The sequence below is a fragment of the Ammospiza nelsoni genome, chromosome 14, assembly GCF_027579445.1.
Source record: "Ammospiza nelsoni isolate bAmmNel1 chromosome 14, bAmmNel1.pri, whole genome shotgun sequence".
NCBI classification, from domain to species: domain Eukaryota; kingdom Metazoa; phylum Chordata; class Aves; order Passeriformes; family Passerellidae; genus Ammospiza; species Ammospiza nelsoni.
Genome location: NC_080646.1, coordinates 7,783,643 through 7,797,704, shown reverse-complemented (window position 1 = coordinate 7,797,704; position 14,062 = coordinate 7,783,643). Strand labels below are relative to the sequence as shown.

The 14,062-nt window shown below is 51.3% G+C and overlaps 1 protein-coding gene across 2 annotated transcripts in view; it reads right to left on the bottom strand.

Moving 5' to 3' along the window:
• ABHD2 (abhydrolase domain containing 2, acylglycerol lipase) overlaps nt 1–2,043 on the bottom strand; it is a 36,064-nt gene extending 34,021 nt beyond the window's left edge. The window contains exon 1 of one of the 2 annotated variants that reach the window (XM_059482572.1): nt 1,972–2,043. The gene's annotated coding sequence lies outside the window, so the exon portion shown is untranslated. Of the gene's footprint in view, nt 1–1,218; nt 1,244–1,971 lie in introns of those variants that run through there. The other variant, XM_059482573.1, reaches the window with a different exon arrangement.
• Between the last annotated feature and the right edge of the window lie 12,019 nt (nt 2,044–14,062).

The following is a 14,062-nucleotide window of genomic DNA, read 5'->3' as shown; positions in this document are numbered from 1 at the left end:
AGCCCAGCATTTACACTCCTACTAGAAAAATCCTGTTCTTGGTTAGCTTAATCCAAGTTCTGGTACAGAGCTGGCAGTGTGGAAGTCTGGATGAAGAGGCAAGAGATATGGATGAAGAAAGGTAACAGGACACTGTAAAGCCAGTAGCACCCAGGCATTTCACTGCTCTAAAGCAACCATTTCCTATCCTACACCAAATCCCATCTGGAGTATAGCTGGAACTTAGAAAACAGCTTCATGTGCCTGTGTCAAGGTCAAACAGTCTTATTTCGCCACCTTTCCTGCCCAGTACAACTCTTCCAATGTGTTAATCTCTGAGTTTTCACAGGACAGGTTTAATAAAGCAGCTTTATGAAACACTAAGAGTTTAAGCTGCTATTCACTCTCTGAATAGAGAAATACAGCTTTTAAAGGAAAATAAGAACAAGTTAATTTTTAAGTTTCTTCAGAAACAGTTCTACAAGGTAGAAGATTTTGTCCATAACCTCAACCTCTCTTCCACACCTAAAAAAGACTGTCTGGCACAATCTTAGGTCAGCCTCATCTTTTGTGCAGCTAATTCACTCAGTAACACAGAGGACCTCCCATGCAAAAGCACTATTTTTAAGACTAAGACAGGAGAATGGAAGAACTTAAACATTAGCTTTTACTTCTCTTTTCATATCCTTCCTGTTCTTACTCTTGACTTTGAGACCAAAATAAGCGATGTCTAGAATAAGAAGAATGGCTGAATGTCCTCTGATCTAAGAAGAGGCAAGAGAAGCTATTGAAACTTCTCTTGTGATCTGAGAACTAAGCAAGCACCTCAGAGAGATGGTGACTCATGAAAGATAAGACAGCAACCCAAGAGAAAACTCCCTGCACAGGAAATACATGTTATCAAAGAAAGTCTAAAAATGAGATATCACAAATACAAACAACTGAACTGAGTGCTCTATGGACACCACATCAGCAGGGACTTGAACATATCAACCTAAGCAATACTATGAACATGGCTAAGCATGATAAGAATTGATAAATGAGGCATGAAAGACGAACACACTGTACCAGCTAGCTGACTAACAAGCCAGGAACACTTGTTACAGAAGGACACACCAGTGCTGTGAAAGCCAAAAAGCAATCTAAGAGGCTGACAGGAATCTTTATATTTGCCAGACCAGTGACAATTGTTCATCAACAATAAGAGGAAGCTGCTAGGAATTCTCTGAGAGAACCTACATGAGACTGAAAGTACAGAATGCAATCCCTCCAGCCATAACTGCATGGATAAAGCTGCTCCTGACATACCTCTGCAAACAAGATAGCATCAGGTGAGACATCTCAGCAGCTGTAACTCATCAACTGTGATAGACACATCCACACTTCCTGTGCTGGAGGAGATGCACAAGTTACACCTGAAAGTGCGGGATGGAGCAGAGCCCCAACACACAGGGTAACAAACAGCAGGCAACAAAAGGGAGCCTGAGGCTGATACAAGATGCTGGTAGCAGAGTCAGGATCTTGGAGTGGGAGCACCAGGGAAGAGCCTGGTTTATCGGGAGCAGTATGGCCTGACAGGGGCACGATCCCCCGGCTCTCATTCACGCTCTCGTTCTCCGCCCCGCTTCCAGCCCCGATCGCATCCCTCCCCTCCCCTCACTGCGAGCCCCGGGCTCGCTGCCCCTACTGCCGCCCCTGCCCCGCACCCCAGGCAGCCACGGGGGAAGCCGTCACCGCACCGCCATCCCCAGAGCTCCCAGCGCCGGGAGAACCGCGAGGGGCCCAGGCCCCAACCGCCACAGCCCCACCGAGCGACATCCCCATCGTCCCCCGGGCAACCAACACGCGGGGCCGAGCGTGCACACAGCGCACGGCTGGGCAGGGACCCGCCCGGCCGCGGGCAGCCCCCCAGGCGTGCACGAGAGGAACGGAAGGAGGCTGAGCCGTTCCCCGGGCCCTGCGGGAAGGCGCTGCCGGGCGCCCCCTCCTCACCTGCAGCCCCGGCCGGGCACAAGGGCCCCGCCAGCTCCTGCCGCCGCTCCCGCCCGTCTGCCCCGGGCCCGCCGCCCGCTGCCCTTTACCGGCCGCCCTCTGCGTCCCATTGGCCACCACCGCGCCGCTTCCGCCCAGACCCGCACGCTGATTGGTCAGAGGGCGAGCTGGGGGCGGGCGCTCCATCACTGGAGCGCGGGTGCCATTGGCTAGAGCAGAGCGGGGGGAGGGACGCCGCGAGCCCAATGGCTCGGAAACCTGTCAGTCAGGCGGAGGACGGTGATTGGCAGCGGCCGTGGGCTCAGGGCGGGGCTATGGGCAGCGGCAGTGCCGGTGGTGCCGCGGCCATGACAGAGCGGGGCCTGAGGGCACGGCGGGCTGGGAGGGGTGGGGGCAGCCTCAGCCTTCTCCTCAGCTGTATTTTCAGTATACCGCCACTTCCTGCCGTCACAGTCACCCCACGTGGCGTGGGGGACGCAGCCTGGGGAGCGGCTCCAGCTGCAGGACACGGTTGCTCCTCAGTGCCACGGAGCTGGGTGGTGTTGAGGAGCAAAGATCCCTCCAGGCTGCCGATAAGCCGTGTGATGTACCCGCTGCTGCTTACATAATACCGCGTCTTTTACAAACAGTACCTTCGAGCCTTAGGAATGGTGGCTGGGCCCTCAGCACGCTGGGATTGTTTATCGTGGGCCCAGCTCTGGGTGGCCAAGGCTGGGAGCAGCCTTGGCTCTGCCCTGGTCCCTCAGAGCAGCCTTGGGCTGTGCTGGCAGTGGTGAAGGGTCCCTCAGAGCTGGCGGCAGTGAAGGCTCTGTCCTGGTCCCTCAGAGTGCTCAGCACTGTCCCACCAAGTGGGGTCTGTGATGGGGACAGCAAAATCCACTCAGAGGTAGATGGACCCTACCCTATCTCAATGGCGCTGGGAGGAAAATAAATTATAAGTTAAAAAACTGTCCCTGATGTGATGTTTATAAACCTGTGTTTTTTATATTCTTCCAGAAGAGCCCTGCGTTACGTTGTTGGTAATATCGACCGTTCTGAGCTGTGTTAATGGTTGCTTTATATAACTGGATGGAAAAATCCTTCCTCTCATTTCAGATATTTTAAATGTTTCCTCTGTTTACCGGGTGTTGGAGCTTCCTACGTGGAGAAAGCTCTCAAGGAGCAAGTCACATTTTCCAGGGCGCTGTGTACGTGGAGGGATGAGTAACTGCTGTAGCCTGAGTCACAGGGAAGGAGGGAGCTCTGGGTAAGGGCAGAGAGGGAAATTCTGGAATGAAGGTGGCAGAACAAACAGCATCCTCCTCTCTCCACGCTTGCTACAGGTGTGATCCCACACCAGTCAGTCAAACAGAGTTGTATTCCTTATCTTTTAATTAACCTTGTGAAAATACCCAGGGTTTATGGTTGCTAAATTTGTCAGTGGCTCAGCTGGGCTGAGGTTTGGTTCGTCTCAAGGCAGCTATGCTTGTGATCAAGTTAGCAGATAGGCTCAGCAGATAAACATCCGGTATCAGACTCAGCTTTAGGTATTTGAGGAATGTGTTTGAGTTTGATTGCAGAAAATTGCAGTCCAATTGATTCCAGGTGTACCTTAGCTCTTTCACCATCTGATCCGGGCAGGAAAAAACAGATCCAGGCAGGAAAATACGCCTCAAACCTGAGCTGAGCCTCCAGGCAAGGCTTTTATTTTAAGTCCTTGAGACTGTTGGAGTGAGAGAAGCTCAGCTGTTAGAAGACAGCATTGTTACAGACCTGTCACAAAACAAAGCAAACCAAACTTGCTGCTCACTTCTTGCTGAGGAGAGGTGAACACTGAAGAGGTGGCAGCATAAATTTACAGTGGGAGCCGGAATCCTGAGCAGTGTTCCCAAGGAGGGAAGTGATGGAAAAGGTGCTGTGTCTCCAGAGAGGGAGGGAAGAACCAGAGCAGATTGTTGGTGTTTTACTCTGGGCAGCAGTTTGAGGGGTTCCAGCTACACCTTGCAGCGTGGGAGCAGGGATGTCTGGGGGGAAGCAGGCACATTTTGGGAATGCAAATCCGACTTTGGGCAGTTAAAACAGCTGGTATGTGTGGGGAGTTGCTGTGGCCGATGGTGGGCTCTGCAGGGTTGGTGCTGCAGCAGCCCTGGGTGCCTGTGCCATGGGTGGAGCTCTCTGGCCCAGAGCCAGGGGCAAGGTTGTGCCATTCACAGTGAACAGCTCATACCCAGAAAATGCCATCTGAGCCTGAGCCATCCCAAAGGAACAGTGCTGGAAAGAGCTGAGCTTCATTTCCAGTCTTCTAGGGAAGGATTTAGCTGCTTCAGCCCAGCAGATATTTCTGCCTGCTGGTATTGCTGAGAGGTGGGATGGGAGTGTCCAGGAACACCCCAATGCTTTGGAGACAGGAGGATCCCTCTCTGAGCTGTGTGGCAAAAATGGACAATTGTACATGCTGGAAACTGCAAGCACAGGAAGAATGCAGCTCTGCCTTGTGCTTTGGGCAGGCAATTACCTCTGTACAGAGAGGCCAAAAAAAGCCTAATGAAAATCCCACCTTTTTAACTGCAGCAGTTGGAAAGGTACCAGGCACAGAGAGCTCCACGTGCTGCTGAGCCAGCCCGAGACACCCCCGTGCAACACCGTGGTGACAATCACCTTTTGTTCTTCACATCCCTCTCTCTTTTGGCTGTTGCTGCCACAACTCTGAACTGTTTTTCTGCTTCATTTCCCCTGGCCCAGCTTTTCTCCTGCTCAGCAAGGACTGCTCAGCTCAGCTGTGCACTGAAGGACTCCTGCGGACTTTGCACCCCTGAGGAAACATTTTTGCCAGAGGAAACATCAGGGTGTTCATCTATGGCAGTGTGTGGCAGGAGCAAAAAGGAAAACACCTCTTAGGCAGGGTTTGATTGCCAGCTGAAAATAAGCAAAGTGCCTGTCAGTGACATGTGAGCACAAAAAAGGCTTTGCAGATGGAAATAAAGGCAATGCTTTTTCCTCTTCTCCTGCTCTGCCTTCCCTGCAGTGCCAGTGAGGCTTTGGCTTGTGGGCTGCAGAGCCATGCTGTTCCTGACCCTGCTGGATCTCGAGGCACAGTGCTCTTTGGACTCTTACATATTTTCTGAAAATGGTGTCTAAAAGAGTAATGGGCACTTTGCAGAGCTCTAAATAGACCAGCCTCTGTCCTGAGGAGCTGGCAATGAACAGAGGCAAGTGCCAGGGATGGGAGAAAGGCTGCATCATACAAACCAGCTGGGGAGGTGGCATGTGGCCCACCTGATCTGTATTTTTCCATCACATTCTCATTCAGCTGCTCCTTGCCAACTTTCAGCTCTGTCACTCTCCTCAAAAGCTTCTACTCTGGGTTTATTTAGCATGCTATTTATTTCCTAATTATAGAACTGCAGTGACTGACCTCAGCCCTTCTGGGTACTGCTGTCCACCTTTTTGTCCCCTCTAGACCATAAACTCTGGTCTCCTCTAATGGCTGAAAGCCATTGCTAGAGACTTTATGACTATTTTTTTGTTTTTGTTTTTCTCCCAAACCCCAGAGAGCTCAGACTGCTTGTACAGAGAGCATCACTGATCATTTCAGAGCAGATGGGCTATTGCATTCCCAAATTCTTCAGGCCAAAAGAGAAATGCCACTGAGCTGAGCACTTTACCAGGCTGTGTTCTGCTGCTTCTGTCCACAATTTCCCAGCAGCCAGCTCACTGCTTTTATCCCACATCCAGCCACAGCTGCTGCCCAGAGGAAGAGGTTTTAAAAATCACTTCCTGGCATCAGCAGTGCTGCTGGTCCTGCTTTGGTTGCTCCATGGCACTTGAGCCCTGCCTGTCTCCACAAACAAACTCAGTGGTCTGGGAGAAGGATCCATCTGTATCTCCCTGAGAGAAACCTGTGCCACAACACTACTGAATTTTCCAGGGAGTCTGGTTAGGTGAAATTCCTACTTTCAGGATACCTTCTTCCCCAAAAGCTGCCAGACTGAGCAGACTTGTTCTCTGCAGCTACCTCTAATACCACCTCTTGATCAGTTAGAGCTGTTTCTGTCCCTTTCACACATTTTGAACTTAAGATACAGCTGCAGGTGCCAGGCAGTGCTTTGGTATGGCACCTGTCCCTAGAACCACCTGCAGAAGCAGGGGGGTTCTGTGCAGTGAAGGTGGCACCAGAGCAGGAAGTGTTTAGCAGGCAGTGAGAGCAGGGAGAGGAGGCATCTCTGGGAGAAAGCAGGGTGGATTCAGAAAAATGAATGTACTAGAGCCAGAAGGATGTATGAGCTTCTCCTGGAGAGTCTCCAAGATGTCTTGCTGAATAAAGGAAACCACTGGTCTTCTGTTTAATCCCAAGTGGTCTGTCTGACATTTGCCACTATTGCCTCAGTGTGTTGCTGAGGTTGGAGTCTGGAAAGGCTGTGATTGTCCCACCTCAGAAAGCTGGCAAAGGAGTCTGCTAAGGCCACAGTCTTGTGGAGTTTTTTTTCAGGGGCTGCTTGCAAAATGCTTTCTGTGGGAAAGTTTCCATAGAAGTAGTGGTGCCTGAGGAGAATGCAGGGTGGCAATCCTGCAAACTGAAATGCTCAGTGAACTGAACAATGGGATTAGCAGCCCCTTGTAAAAATCCAAATTTTAGTATTGCCTGAGGAATGGGCCTTTTCCTAGAGAGCAATATTCATGGAAATAAATTGAGTGGAGGCAGAAGATTGATTTTGTGCCAAAATAGAGGGAATTGGTATAGGTCTGGGAGGAAGGGAGGGAGAATACAACGGTGTTTGGATGATGGTGAGTACAAAAGAAATGGTTACAGTTGTGATTTGGGAGAATGAGTGATGGTGTTTGGGAGCAGAGAGCCAGAGCTCTGTTTCCTGGAGGTGTAGAAGGAAGGCAGGGGTGAAAGGAAACAGGCTTGATGCTGGTGCAGAGAGGAGGGTTGTGGCTGAGGCTGGTGGGGTCCATGGGAGTCAGAGTTTGGCAAGGAGGGTAGGTGAGCAGGAAGGTGCAAAGAGCTGTGGGATGGCTGGGATGAAAGGCTAATCCAGAGAATCTCCACCTGCCTGATGGCTTCCTGGAGATGCACTGGCAGTCACAGCCAAGCAGTGAAGATCTGCCACCATGGCCATGGTGAGCTGAGAGTGACCACCCTTTTCCATGCACAGGCACCTGGAAAGCTGCAGATCAGTGTCCCAAGGAAACAAAGCAACTGCAGAGCTACTGCACTCCATTCCTCTGGCTGAACTTACCTGGCTTTGCAGGAGCAGCACTTCCCTTTGTACCATCTCTGAGTTAATGCATTGCATGGGCTGGAGGAAATAAACAGTGCTGCTGATGCTGTGTAATGACCCCATCTCCAGGCTGACCTCACCTTGGCTCATTGCGGCTCCACCTTGCAAAACTGATGTCTCAACTTTTGGGAAATGACGTCTGATTTGCCACACATCTCCTCAGAGCAGACCAGCTTTGAATCCTGACCTCCGGATTCCCATGAAATCCATCCTGGGATTTGGCAGTAATGCTGCAGGAGGATTTTGTTATGCAGGAGTTATGTGGGGAGCAGGGCTGGATTTGTGGAGAGTGCGGCAGGATGGGAGGATGCGTGGCTGAGTGATGATGGTGAAGGTCCTTCCTTCCAGCTCAGGAAAGAGCTACCACCCCGGCGGAGGCTAGAGGGTGCTGTGCTGCAGGGAATGGGTGTCCTCCTCCTTCCCCGCTCAGCATCCCTGCAGAGCCAGGTAGAAATTTGCAGGAAATGCTGCCTCTGAGCTGGGATGGAGACTAAGGTGCTGGCTGGAGTTAGGAACAATCTCCAGGGCTTTTTTTCAGACCAGAATAGTTCATTAGTTCATTATTCAGCACGCAGAAGGTGACATACAGAAAGGAAGGGTGGCTTTTCTCAGATGGGTATAAAAAAAAAAAGTGGATAAAAGGAGTGAGAAAATGAAGAACAGCTCAGAAGATAGGGAAGCTGAGTGGAATAAAAGCAGAGAATAGGAGGATGAAGAAAGAAAATAAAAGGATAAAGAAAGAAAATAGAAGATGAAGCCAATGCAGTTGATCACATCCACTGCTGTGTCTAATTAAAGGCTTCAGATCTGCTGAATGATGAAAGGGAGATTTACTTGGGAGAAAAATAAAGGAGCACTTCTTGCTTGCGGCAGCTGAGGCTGCAAAGCCCCTGGCTGATGGGGCAGGATCAGCTCCTGTTTACCCAGCTAAGGTGTGGCTAATCCTGAGCACCGCAAAGAGCCGGGCTGAGGAGCGAGGAGAGGCCGGGGGGAGATGGGAGACAGGGCTGTGTTTGTACAGCAGCTGACAGGCAGCTGCAAGCCCAGGCAAAAACACAACATGCTCCTGAACAAGCAGCTCTGTGAGCTGAGGGCTGCTCCCTGGAAAGCCTGCCAGGAACCACAGGCAGCAGGAGCAAACGTGCCTCCTACGTGGGGCTGCACGTGCTCTGCAAAACACAGCCCTGCTGCTGGCCTGAGGCTGGGGTCACTGTCCTCACAGCTGGCAGGGCTGCTCTCCTCTCCCTGCCTGCAGCAGGCAGGGCAGATGTGCAGGTGTAGCTGGAGCAGGAGGAAGCACAGGTAGATGTGTTCTTATGTTCTCAGGTCTTGCAGAAAACAACCCACCTAAAGGGAGAAGACAACAGGCAGACAACAGAGGAGGGAGAGAGTAAATAAGCCCCATTCACAGCTAAAGGGACTGAACCACCCTAGGGTGGGTGGGGAGGTTCTGGGGTTCTTTCGGGTGAGTGGTGTGTGCAGCACAGTGTCAAGAAGCCAGCCCTGCTCATAGAAATGAGCCACATCAGATCTTGAGGTGACCTCCATTCTGTTTTCTACCTCAGTCCTGAGGTGGGTTAGCAAGGAGTGGAAGAGAGCTTTCTAAATTGGACACAGATTACCACACAAGCCCCTAATAACTGCTCTGGTGCTAAAGGAGGTGCTGGAGCTGCATCCATAGGTCCCTGGAGGACATCTTAAAAGAGATACAAACAAACCTGGCCCAGAGCATGGACCAAAGGGAATGCTGTGGTAAGCTGCAAAGCCCTGTTAGGAGCTGAGGGCTGTTGAACCCAGATGTTTTCACTCTGTGTCTACTCTGGATGTCTGCAGCGAGAGTCACTGGTTTTACTGCTGGGGTTCGCAGGGCAGCAGCCCATTGCCAGCTGGGGATGTGTAGAGGGACTCATCACTGGAGCTGCAGCTGCTTAGCTCTCCAAGAACACTAGATGGAATAGGTGGGATCTATTATTATTAACTGATCTGTGGGACAGAATGAGGAGGCGAGAGGGAACAGTGAAATGTGAAAATGCCTGTAGGGGGAGTTGATGGCAGAAGGCAAATGGGTTCACGCTCTAATAAGGGCTCTGTTGGAGGCTGGACAAAATAGTTGGTGTGATGGGAAATCCCACTGAGAAGGAGGGGTGATTGCAGAGGACATATGGAGTATGACTAACAATGCCTGTTGTAAAAACATGTTGGTATAAACCTCCTGTCAGGGATGGGGAAACGCTTGGGAGTCTTCACAAGGGTCACACAACTAAGTGCTAGGAAAGATCCCTTGGAGGAAATTTGTGAAGCAGGAAAGGGGAGATGGATGGATACCCCTGCCCATCAGCCCACTCTTGTTTCTTCAAGGGAGCTCTTCACCGCTCCAAACAGTGGGTATGGGAACTGTATGGAGACATCTGTGCATGTGCAGAGCTATCAGCTGGCTCCTTGCCTGGAAGTTGTTGTCGCTGCTGAGAGAGGAGGTAGCACAGCCCCGGGCAGAGTGCTCAGAGAGGACACAGCTGCCTGGCCATCCCGTGGCACCCCCTGCTCCAGCCTCGTGTCCCCTTGGGTGCGTGCTGCCCCTGGGACTGGCTACGTGCGCTTCTCCATGGCGGGGCTGGACACACTCACCGGAGCCCAGTGGGACCGTGGCGATGGCTCTGACAGATGGCTTTCATTGGGGACACACGGCTGCCTTGGAGCTTGTTTTTATTTCCTTCTGAGGGAAGGAGGAGCCATTGGAGAGGAGTAACTGAGTGGCTGAGCTGGCTGTCCTGGACACGGAGCGCGGTGCCAAACGAGCTCTTGCTGCGGTTTCCGCTGCGGCTCCGGAGGCTGCCGCCCAAGGGGCAGGAAGTGGTTGAGAAGGAGCTTCAGCTGTACAGCAGTGCAGGATCGATCCCGGATGGGAGAGAGACAGAATCATCAGGGGAAGGCTCTGATGGGTCATGGGATGAGTGGGATGTTTGGCTCTGTGCCAGCACAGGAGCTCCTGCTGCAGCTCCAGCGGAAAGCACCGGTCACCAGGAACTTCCTTCCAGAGCTGAGGTCCGACAGGAGCCAACATCCTGCATCAGTGGTCACCAGCCTCTCCACCTAGGAGCACAAGTGTCTCCAGGTGGCCTCCAAGAGCTGCTTTGGCCTGGGGGGACCAAGGGAATAAGGAGCTGCTTTTGAGATGTGATCACACTGGATTCCCTCACAGGGTCAGGTGTGTGTGTGAGAGAGAGGAAGGTGTGCAGGGACTGATGCTTTCCTGCTACATCAGCCATGGTTGTGGTTACTAAAGCATGTTTTAGAAGGCCACAAATATGCTTCTCTCCAGGAAGAAGAGAATCCTAGAGCTGGGGCAGTTCTCCCCTTGCCTGCCAGGTTCTGGGGGATCACAGCAAGTGGGAGGTACGGAGAGGGTGGGACAGGCAGAGTTCAAACCTTCTCATTATGCTTCGAGATACAGAGATCAAAAGACAACTTTACAAATTATAATAAAGCCTCCACCTGGGCAGAGCCTCTCTCGGCATGGATGGGCGGGAGGGGAGCGTGCACTAATGAGCAAACTGCCTCTTCTCCACCAGCCGGTAGGACAGGTTCTGAGCTCCTGCAAACAAACCCTGTGGTCTAGCTCGTTAGAGTTCATTAGTGTTGTTCCATATTCATACAGCATTAGCGCCATCAGGCCCCTGTTTAATCAGACTGTGAGCTTGCCTTAAGCCCTGCAGGCGTTGGAGGACCTTCCATCAAGCATGTGCCAGAAGCACATGCACCAAATTGGTGCCTTGAGTAAGGAAGGGTCTTGTGAGCGTGGTAACAGGGTGAGGATCAGAAACCTGCCACAGAAACACAGGTTATCAGAGGGACCTGCATAATAAAGCTATCAAGTACACAATTTAGTGCTTTGTGTCAAGGCAGGAGCTTGTAAAGGTCTTCCTGAAAAAGAACAAAAGAGCCATGGTTTATCTTCCTGTGGTATCTGCTCAGTGCTCAGGCTGCTTGAAGCTTCTAATCCATCAGGGATTAAGCACCCTGGTGTACCACGGATCGTGGGCTTGTGTTACAGGTTGGTGCTCCCAAGCAACAGGCTACAGAGGGACTGGACTGTGCCCCATCTGTCCTGGGCAGTTCTCTGAGATGAGCACCACAGGGAGCCACCACCACAAAGGGCTTTAATCCTGGCCTGAGGTCGATGATAATCCATCATCAGTGAGGAAACAGGTATTTCCCAGGGTAATTCCTGCTGCAGCATTTACAAATGACCTTAGGAAGTGGTGCAGTTACCACTGGCTGATGAGGCCATGTGTTAAGAGGCCAAGCCTGCATGTCCAGCTTTTGGATGGACAAAATAAAGGGAGATACGTCCTTCCCTCGAGCCCTTCCAGCCCTTGGTTTCCAATCTGCCAGATGAAGATGAAGGCAACACCTTTTCTGCTGGAGATAAGCATGGATAAATCCTTAAAGACTGCAAAGGATTCAGAGAGGGGGGTTATATAAAGGTGCTTATATTAAGCACCTTACACAGACACACCGGCTCTAAGCTGGGTGTAATCTTGTTTATTTAGGTTAGAGCAAAAGACTTGAAGTTAAACTGGCTGGAATCTCATCTGAGCTCTGACAAGATCAGCAGCGGGCAGCAGAGTGAAACCAGGGGATCGTGCTGCCCTTTGCCTTTTTCCTTTCAAATCAGAAAGTTTTAGATATCCTGAAGGGCTCTCAGTAGCCTTATGGAGCTTTCCATGCCCCAAGGATATTCCGTATCTTGTTTTTTTGATTAGTTCTGAAGATTCCTAAACAGCAGCATCCCTAAGTGTACAGCCTGTCTTTAAAGAAGCTATTACCCTTTTGGTGGAGAGGGCAGAGAGTGTGGAAGGCTTTTGTTCCTCAAGAAGCTAAACAGAGGAGTCTGGCTACATGCTAGGGCTGTCCCAGCCAGTGGATGTCTTGGGCAGCTGTTGGAAACCTCGTGCTGGTAGGCCAGTGACGCTGGCAGGGGCTGCAGGAGGTTGGAGGTGCTGGCACAAGCCCCTGGTTATCCTGTTAGAGGGATTAGGAGCAGACTGGGGCTTAATCCACTGCTGTGGTGCCACAGATCATTTCTCCTTCCCACTCAGAGTGGCTAACACGTGTGGCAGGATGGGAGGCCTGGTCCCACATGACAGGAAACTTTCCCAGGACCTGTGTTGTGGCCTGAACCACAACTTTGAACTCTTAAAGAGTGGTGTCTGTGAAGGATGAGGGCTACCTCTGTCAGGGATTTTTTTGGGGGCTCTCAAAACTGGGGTGGGAGAGGAAAACCACATTTCAAGGAGTGTTGTGGGAGCATTTTGGGTGGAGAGTCCCTCTGGGGTGTAACAGCTGACTTTTGAGATAGACCTAAGCCAGTGAACTTGTTTACAGAGCAGATAGTTGAAAGAATAGGAGCTGCTACCCAAAACAAGATGCATTCAAGGGCTGAGTGGGGGGATGGAGGGGCATATTTGCTACCTGATTGTAGTGGGGTGAGGTCCTGTGAGTTTCTAAGAGGGAGTGGAGGGAAGGAACATGAAATTGTGTTGATATCAAAGCTGTCACTGCACATTCATCAGCCACGAGACGCGCCCTGGTCAGTTTTATGGCAGATGGGGGCTTTATGCTTGGGCAAGGGATCACCTGTGCATTGCTCACCTCTCTTGTTCACAGGAAAACACCTTTGTATAAGCTGGAAAATAAATAAGATAGCATCAGAGAAATGCAAGGCCCCCATCTTCACCTATTTTCCTCTTTATCACCCCAGCTACGGGAAGCAGGCTATCTGCTATCAGCGCAGCTTGGAAAGGGTTACGCACAGCAGAATCTGGCAGATCTCTCTGCAGAAGAAACCAAACCCAGTGGTAAATACTGCAACAGCAAGGCCTAAGTAGTCCCTGCAGAAGGGAGTGAAATTATGCCTGACCTTCGACCTACCCAGCTCTTTCAAGTGGAGCCATCGCTTGCAAAAGCTTGGCAGCCATAGGAGTCCGGGCGTGGTGCTTGCCTGTGGAGGCTGTCTCTGTTCCTCCTTTGTTCCCTGTCCTTGACAGGTTGCTCCTCTCTCTTCTCTGCTGCCCATGTCCAGAGCTTCCCACTGGGACAGCAGAGACACTTCCCAAGTGTGGTTTCTCATAGAATGCCCCTCTCCACAGCATCATTCAAAGAGCCACTGGAACTTGCAAGCAGCACTGTCCCTGTGGAGAGCATTGCTCCATCTGGCCTCCACAACTCGCTTCTTAATATCCTTTCCCATGCACGCTCCTAGGACATTGGCATTCATGCCTCTGGGGACAGAAAGAAAACATTTTGCTTTCTGTTTTTAGAGAGGCTGATGCTTTTTCTGCAGCTCCCTCTGGGTCTTGCGTTCTCTCTGAGATTAATCCAGGCTGTAGCCCCTCAAAAGGCCGAACAAACACCCTTGTCCTAGTTGCTTGTGCACAGCCCTGGGAACCTTGCCCTGAGCTCTCCTCCTCCTGACCTTATTTTCCTCAGAACACCACAGCAGTAATTACCCTGAGGTTGAAGGGTTATTCGAAAGCAAGTCCTGTGTCTTGTGTGCTCTCTCCTTTCCAGCTGTTGTTTCTCCCTACACTGGAGTTAAACTCTACCTGGAGTTTTCCTTGTGTGGTTGCTAATTTAGGGAAACACCAGCAGCAAGGGCGGTGGGTGTGGGTGGGAATACGTGTCCAGTCCCATGTGTTTCTCATTCTCTGGTGCCCTGAGAAGTCACAACACAACAGGGCAGCTGGATCTGCTCTGGGTCTCTCCCCAGGGTGCTGCTCGTGCTCTGGGTGCTCTCATGGGCACTGCATCTGACAAAAGCATTAGCT